General features: G+C 35.4%; 1 long non-coding RNA gene across 1 annotated transcript; it reads right to left on the reverse strand.

Annotated features, from left to right (window-relative positions):
* Positions 1 to 2,717: 2,717 nt before the first annotated feature.
* On the reverse strand, positions 2,718 to 4,273 carry LOC143718231 (uncharacterized). The gene is made up of 5 exons (XR_013196292.1): positions 4,220 to 4,273; positions 3,713 to 3,788; positions 3,353 to 3,415; positions 2,901 to 2,967; positions 2,718 to 2,766 (listed from the first exon to the last, which is right to left on the reverse strand). It is a non-coding gene; the product is annotated as an uncharacterized LOC143718231 (long non-coding RNA).
* Between the last annotated feature and the right edge of the window lie 2,576 nt (positions 4,274 to 6,849).

Genomic DNA, 6,849 nt, shown 5'->3' on the forward strand with positions numbered 1-6,849 from the left:
TTTTACCATTTTAGAAAATCAGATAATTTATCTACATTATCATTATATTTTATTTTAATTTTTACCATTTAAGAAAATCAGACCTTTAAGACATTTTAGAAGATACGTTTCTGAAAAAAAAAGAAGTGACACAAGCACCTGAACTCCTCCACCTGGAGAGATCTACTGGCAGAGCCGGTCCGAGCCTATTGGGGGCCCTAAGCAGAATTTGATCTGGGGGCCCCTCCCACTACACAAAGTCACATGTGCTTGATGATTATTGACACAAATGTCACGCAATAATGATACATTATAAATGAATACAGTGAGGTTATGTATTAATACTAAATAAATACTAAATAAAAAATAGATGCCTATTTAATATAAAAGTTGAAACTTTTACTTTACTCTTTTACTAACTCTTTAAACTTCTTAAAACAAACTGCCTCAAAACGTATATAAAATAAATTATTTGCAAAAACTAATGACAAAACTGAGAAATCAGAAACATAATAAGAACAAGGGTTCAACAATGACAATTATTGTTGAAAACTGTAAAAATATTATTATTATTTCTCAACTGTCTCAATACAGTGTAACTGTCCTCAAAATCTTTTTTATTATTATTATTGTAACAGACTTTGTTGGATTGTACATGACAGAATCCAACAAAGTCTGTTACTATAATACCGGTCATGATGTACTGGCGCTCGTTGTATGTGTGTATGCAATCTATTTTTCCCCTCGGAGCTTGCCGTAGATTGGGTCGTGCGCACTTGGTACTGGAGAGTCGCGGGGTTTTGGAGTTAGTGATCTAATGTGTGCTATAATAAAGTGGAGAAGAGTTCAAACTGCTATGTTTATTATTTATTCAAACTGCTACCCTTACACTTAGAAGGTTAAGTTTCCCTGCGGCTATTTTCTCCAACTTAAACCGATACCGTGACTATGCGCAGTTGCGCACGAATTGTCTATGCACTCGCGAGGTGTCTAGATTATGCGCATGACTTAAACGCTGGCAGACACAGCAGCATTTGTTGGCAGGTATATTGATCATGAAATCAGAATTTTCTTGTCTTGAATTATTCATTCATTCATTCATTCATTCATTCATTCATTCATTTTCATTCATTCATTTATGTCACTTGTTTAAGTCATCTAAAAAAAAACAAAAAAATGTAAACTCGATTAGGGGGCCCCAAGCAGCCGCTTAGTTCGCTTATGTGCCGAATTTTGACCCCCACCAAATTACTACTCCCCTAGCATTGGTAGGTTTAGGATTAGTTGTGGGGGAGGGGTTAGGATTAGGGGTGGGGTTAAGATTAGGCAATCAGGTACTGACTTCAACCAGGGGGGGTAATAATTTGGCAGGGGGTCGAAATTCGGCACAACACCGGCCCTGTCTACTGGAAGGCTCAGTGATTCTCTATTGGTCAGTGAAACAGTGTTTTGAAAGAGCAACATTATTTACAACTGTCATGGGAATCAATCTACTTACTGTATGTCTTATAGTTAACTATTGCTAAAAGTTGATCCTCTGATTTGCATTGCTTCGATATGCATCACTCAATTGGCAGCATCACCTTAAGAATAACATTACATATGCAACCAGTTATGTGTGAGCAATAAATCATGAGTGCGATTTTTCTTTGTTTTCTATCACTTTATTGGTTAGTGTAACTTGGTTATGCTGTATCAGTGAGTCTATACACAATATAGTATTTATATTGGAGGAAGATTAATGGTTCCAGATCAACTGTCTTATTTTGCTTACTGTGTGCTTAAAGTCTGGTCAATAATATTAATAATAGTAAACTCATAACAATAAGCACTATTGTTATTAAAGGACTTACAGTATAAGGAATCTGGATAATGAATATGGGATGAATCAAAAGAAGCTGTCAAATCCATGCAAAATAACACATACAATCACTGGACTTTTAACCCCATTACCAGTTGTTAGTAGTTAGTAGTACACACACACACACACACACACACACACACATGCAAAATTTTTTTTTTTTTTTCATTTTTGACATATATTTAAATTGTAATACTATTTCACAATATAACTGTTTAATGCTTTTTGATCAAACAAATTCTGGAACATAAGAATTCCAGAAACACAAAAATCAACCCCAAATCAAAAGCTTTCGAATGATATGTTATGTTGCAAAACTTGCAATCAATTTATTTCTAATCATAAAGCCAGAAGTCTGAAACAAGAAACTAGAACAAAAGGTCATCAGATTAATCTCATCGTTTTCATGCGTCCTCAGAAGGATGTTATCTTGAAGAAGCTTCGAACAGAGTTCAGTTTTACAGGAACTCACTGAGGAGACAGCGACTGATTTTCTGAACAAGAAGAAAATATATAGAAACAAATTTAGAAAGAGAACAACATTTATGTATCATTTGAATGGAGATATAAATATGTGTTCATATCCTGTTATATTAAAATAATTAAACTAATTTGAAAATGAGTGTAAAGCTTTGTATTTTTATGTTCCCAAACTGGAAGGGGCAGATGTCATTGTGTTTCAGATAGTTAGATTGTTTCTGCTGTACCAGCCCATGAATGTTTCTTTCTTAATGTCAGCCTGTGAATATAAAGACAAATACACACATTTATCATGAATGCAATAAGATCAGAATATTTACCTATAAAAGCCATATGGAGTTTAAAGTTCATTGACAGAAACACTTACCGTATGAATGAACTTCAACAGAGCAGAGGAGTTGAGTCACGATCAGTGGACTGGTTCTCACTGGAAGTCAATGCATACACTAGAGGACCCATTCAGATCACATCCGATTTTTTCATTTTTAAAACAAAACTTTTCAATAAAAATTAGTGTGAGCCCAACTCTTGTTGCTTTTAAGGGAGGGTCATTAGTTGTGGTTTTCATGTAAAATCTTACCATTTACATCTTTGGAAAGGTCTTGGAACATCGATGCAGAGAAACTGCTGCTCATGGATATCACCATCTGTAGCACATATACATGATGAGGAAACCGAGAGAGTCAACTCATTTGCTTTACTTCAGGTGTTTTATATCACTAAAGGTTGTTTTCGTGACTTTCGATAGCTTTACATTGCAGTTGTAAAAGCAGTTAGTGTTTGTGGTGACTCACAGGATGATGGACCTGCTAGAAGCAGAAGAGAAGCAAGAAGAATCACAGGGTTTGGATTTCTTTTCAGATTAGAGATTGGGATTTTGATTTGTTAAATAAAGTGGAAGATTGTCACATTTGACAGAAGGTGGTATTTAAATTCAATTTATATTAAACTGTGTGTACACAGTGTATATATATATATATATATATATATATATATATACACACACACGTACAAATATAATTAAATGCATACCTTTGAGTATTTTTTATTTTCACTCATGTTGTTGATTGCGCTAATGAGATCAGCGGCACCAAGCTGTCATAAAAAATACTGAATTAATGATCTAGAAGTTAGCATGTTGTCAGATTACACACAATATCTTAATCCATGTTTTTACATACAAAATCTTGGATTTATTATTGTATTCCCTGAAATCCCATGCTAAATTCTAAAATCCATAACAGTAACAAGGTAAATAGTGTCATTTTTAAGATACTCTTTAATATAATTATATAAAAAAAATAAGTTTTGCATTATAGGGGCCAAAGATGTTCCCCTCGGATTATGCTCATATATATAAACTGTATGTATATCTTCGCTTTTTATACTTACTGACTGCTCAGGAAATTCAAATGTGCCTTTAGTTCCCAGACTGGTCATGTAAACGTATATGTTGTCATTTGCTTCACTGCATTAAATAAAATAATAAATGGTTCTTCATTTTAGCTGTAAATGTATATTACAGGGCCAAGCACTGAAGCGGCACATCCGTTAAAATTGTTTAAGTACATAGCATTCCAGGTGATAATTTTAAGCAAAGCAGTTTCTGAAAAAAAATAAATAATTAAAATTATTCCGAATGTGATACTATTGCTTTTTGACCAGTAGGTGGTGCTTTCATTTAAATCATAGAAAAGTGTGGCATTTCGACAAAAACATTGACAAATGTTGCATAAAAAAAGTTACAACCTAAACTGTGCTGCTTCCTCGCATTCAGTGCTTGGCCTATAATTAACTACACAAAAGTAAATTACTACTTTATGTATAATAAAAAAAATAAACATTGCATAACTTATTGAATGCATTCAATGATTTCTTCTTAAAAACATACAAACAAACCTTTTTATGACTTTTTTCCCTGTACTGTCCTCCCCTTGAAGAGCAGCCAGGAAGCCGGGTGTCAGATGATGTGGCTGGAGACAGAAACACGATTCAGTGCATGGGCGTCGGAAGCAAAAAAATGTCGGTGGGTCATCCTCCAGAATTTTTTTACTGGAGTAGATTAGGGGTGTTCCCGAAGCCAAATTCCTTTTATAAAATCTCTATGCAATAATGAGTGAAGTGAATGAGTGAGAGTAAAAATGAAACAAGCGCAAATCCGTCTATGCGTGCATCTCTCGGAAATCACAGCTTGGCAAGAGTAATATCAACTCAAATAGGCTACTACATTTACATTTACATTTACATTTATTCATTTAGCTGACGCTTTTATCCAAAGCGACTTACAATTGCTATATATGTCTATATGTCAATTACTACATGTTCTGCAATATGATTTTGTATATCATTGTATGTATATTTAAATGATTTAAGCCCTGTACAATATGATAGGCTCGAATGAATGGAATAAGCACAGCACGGTCACAAATCAAACAGCGTGTTAATTGCCGTCTCTGTGCGTCTCCGTCCAACCAAACCAGCTCTAATAGCCAATAATCAACTAACATTCATATACATTTATTAATTACTACTTGATATGTCTATTTAAATGTTTTAAACTTTGTATGATCTGTATTCTAACTGTTAGAAGCTCCGGTTCCCATAGGAACCTGAGACTCGCGCTTGGGACAGCACATGTGCAGTGGCTCATCTGGCCTGAAAAGTAAGTGTTTGGTGGGACTCAGCGTGGAAATCAACGTTGTAGCTAAAACGCGGAATGGATTAAAATTTATTAGGGCATTCCTCAAGTGGAATGGATTTGACTGACGGCACTCTGAAAAGTGAACAGACATAAGGCTGATTTATACTTCTGCATCGGACCTACGACGGAGCCTCTACACTGTAGGCAATGCGTTTGTTTTCAATTATACTTCTGCGCCGTTGTCCGCGTTGACACACAATTACACATGCAGAGGGAGCATGTGACACCCGAGGGAGCGGTTCTACCAGACCAATCACAGCGCTTGCGTCCGCGTAGAACTGACGCGTTGTTACATTTTTGGAGAGGTTCACGTGCAGGGTACGCCGAAGGGTACACTGTAAAATGTAATAAGTTGACTTAACTTAGAAAAAGTGAGGAACGTGCTTGCCTTAAAATTTCCAAGTAAAGTAGTGTATTAATTTTTAGTTGTCACAACTTAATAACATTTGTATAGAAAACTTGTTAATCAAGTATACTCAAGTACTGTTGAATCAAAATCATTAGTTGTGTTAACTTCTACTTAGAGTTCACATTATTAGGAAAATATCAGAAAACAGATTGCCTAAAAAAGTGAAATAGGAATAGTATGTGGTACTGACAAATGCTTAGTTAGTATAGTTATACGACCAGATGAAAACACTAACTTATCTAAATTGACAGAGTGTCTAAATGATATAAAATGCTGGATGACGTGTAATTTCCTGCTATTAAATTCAGATAAAACGGAGGTACTACTTATTGGTCCAAAAAACTACCCACAAAATCCCTTACAATACAACTTTAATTTAGAAGGATGTCCTGTTACTTTATCCACTACAGTAAAGTACCTGGGTGTTATACTAGACCACAACTTGACTTTCGAAAATCATATTTCATATATTACAAGAACAGCCTTTTTCCACCTTAGAAACATTGCTAAGCTACGTAACATGCTATCTGTTTCTGATGCAGAAAAGCTAGTTCATGCATTCATGACATCGAGAATAGATTACTGTAATGCTTTATTAGCTGGTTGTCCTGCATCCTCAATAAACAAGCTACAGTTAGTGCAAAATGCAGCCGCTAGAGTTCTTACTAGATCAAGAAAATATGATCATATAACACCTATTTTATCATCTCTACACTGGTTACCTATTAAGTTACGTATCAATTACAAAGTATTCCTACTGACCTATAAAGCCCTAAATGGTTTAGCTCCTGTGTATTTAACAGACCTTCTATCGCCATACAATCCATCGCGCTCTTTAAGATCACTAAATTCGAGGCTTCTGGTCATTCCTAGGATATCTAAGTCCACTAAAGGAGGGAGGGCGTTCTCGCATTTAGCTCCTAAACTCTGGAATAGCCTTCCTGATATTGTCCGAGACTCAGACTCGCTGTCCCAGTTTAAAACTAGATTAAAGACGCATCTCTTTAACCAAGCATTCACTTAATGCTTAACCTTTAATACTACTGCTGAATCAGTTCGAATGCATTAACATTATGAACATCAGCTATGCTAATTATTTCCCATCTGCCTTTCTGCTGTTATCTCGGGACGCTAGTCCCGAGGTAAATAGCGTTCGTCAGCTCCAGTTTGTATCCAGCCTCTCACGGAGACTTTAGATGCCCCAACGCCTGTGAAGAGACGACTCAAAGCCGGCGATATGTTATGCCATAAATTAATACATGATTAACTAACTGTATTTTTCTATGTACATTTCCGAAATGCACTTTCTGTAAAGCTGCTTTGAGACAATGTGTATTGTGAAAAGCGCTATACAAATAAATTTGAATTGAATTGAATTGAATTGAATAGTTCACTTACAGTCACATTGTGGGTTTTGTG

The sequence above is a fragment of the Siphateles boraxobius genome, unplaced genomic scaffold, assembly GCF_051911475.1.
Source record: "Siphateles boraxobius isolate OS27281-9 unplaced genomic scaffold, OSU_SipBor_1 60, whole genome shotgun sequence".
Taxonomy (NCBI): Eukaryota; Metazoa; Chordata; class Actinopteri; order Cypriniformes; family Leuciscidae; genus Siphateles; species Siphateles boraxobius.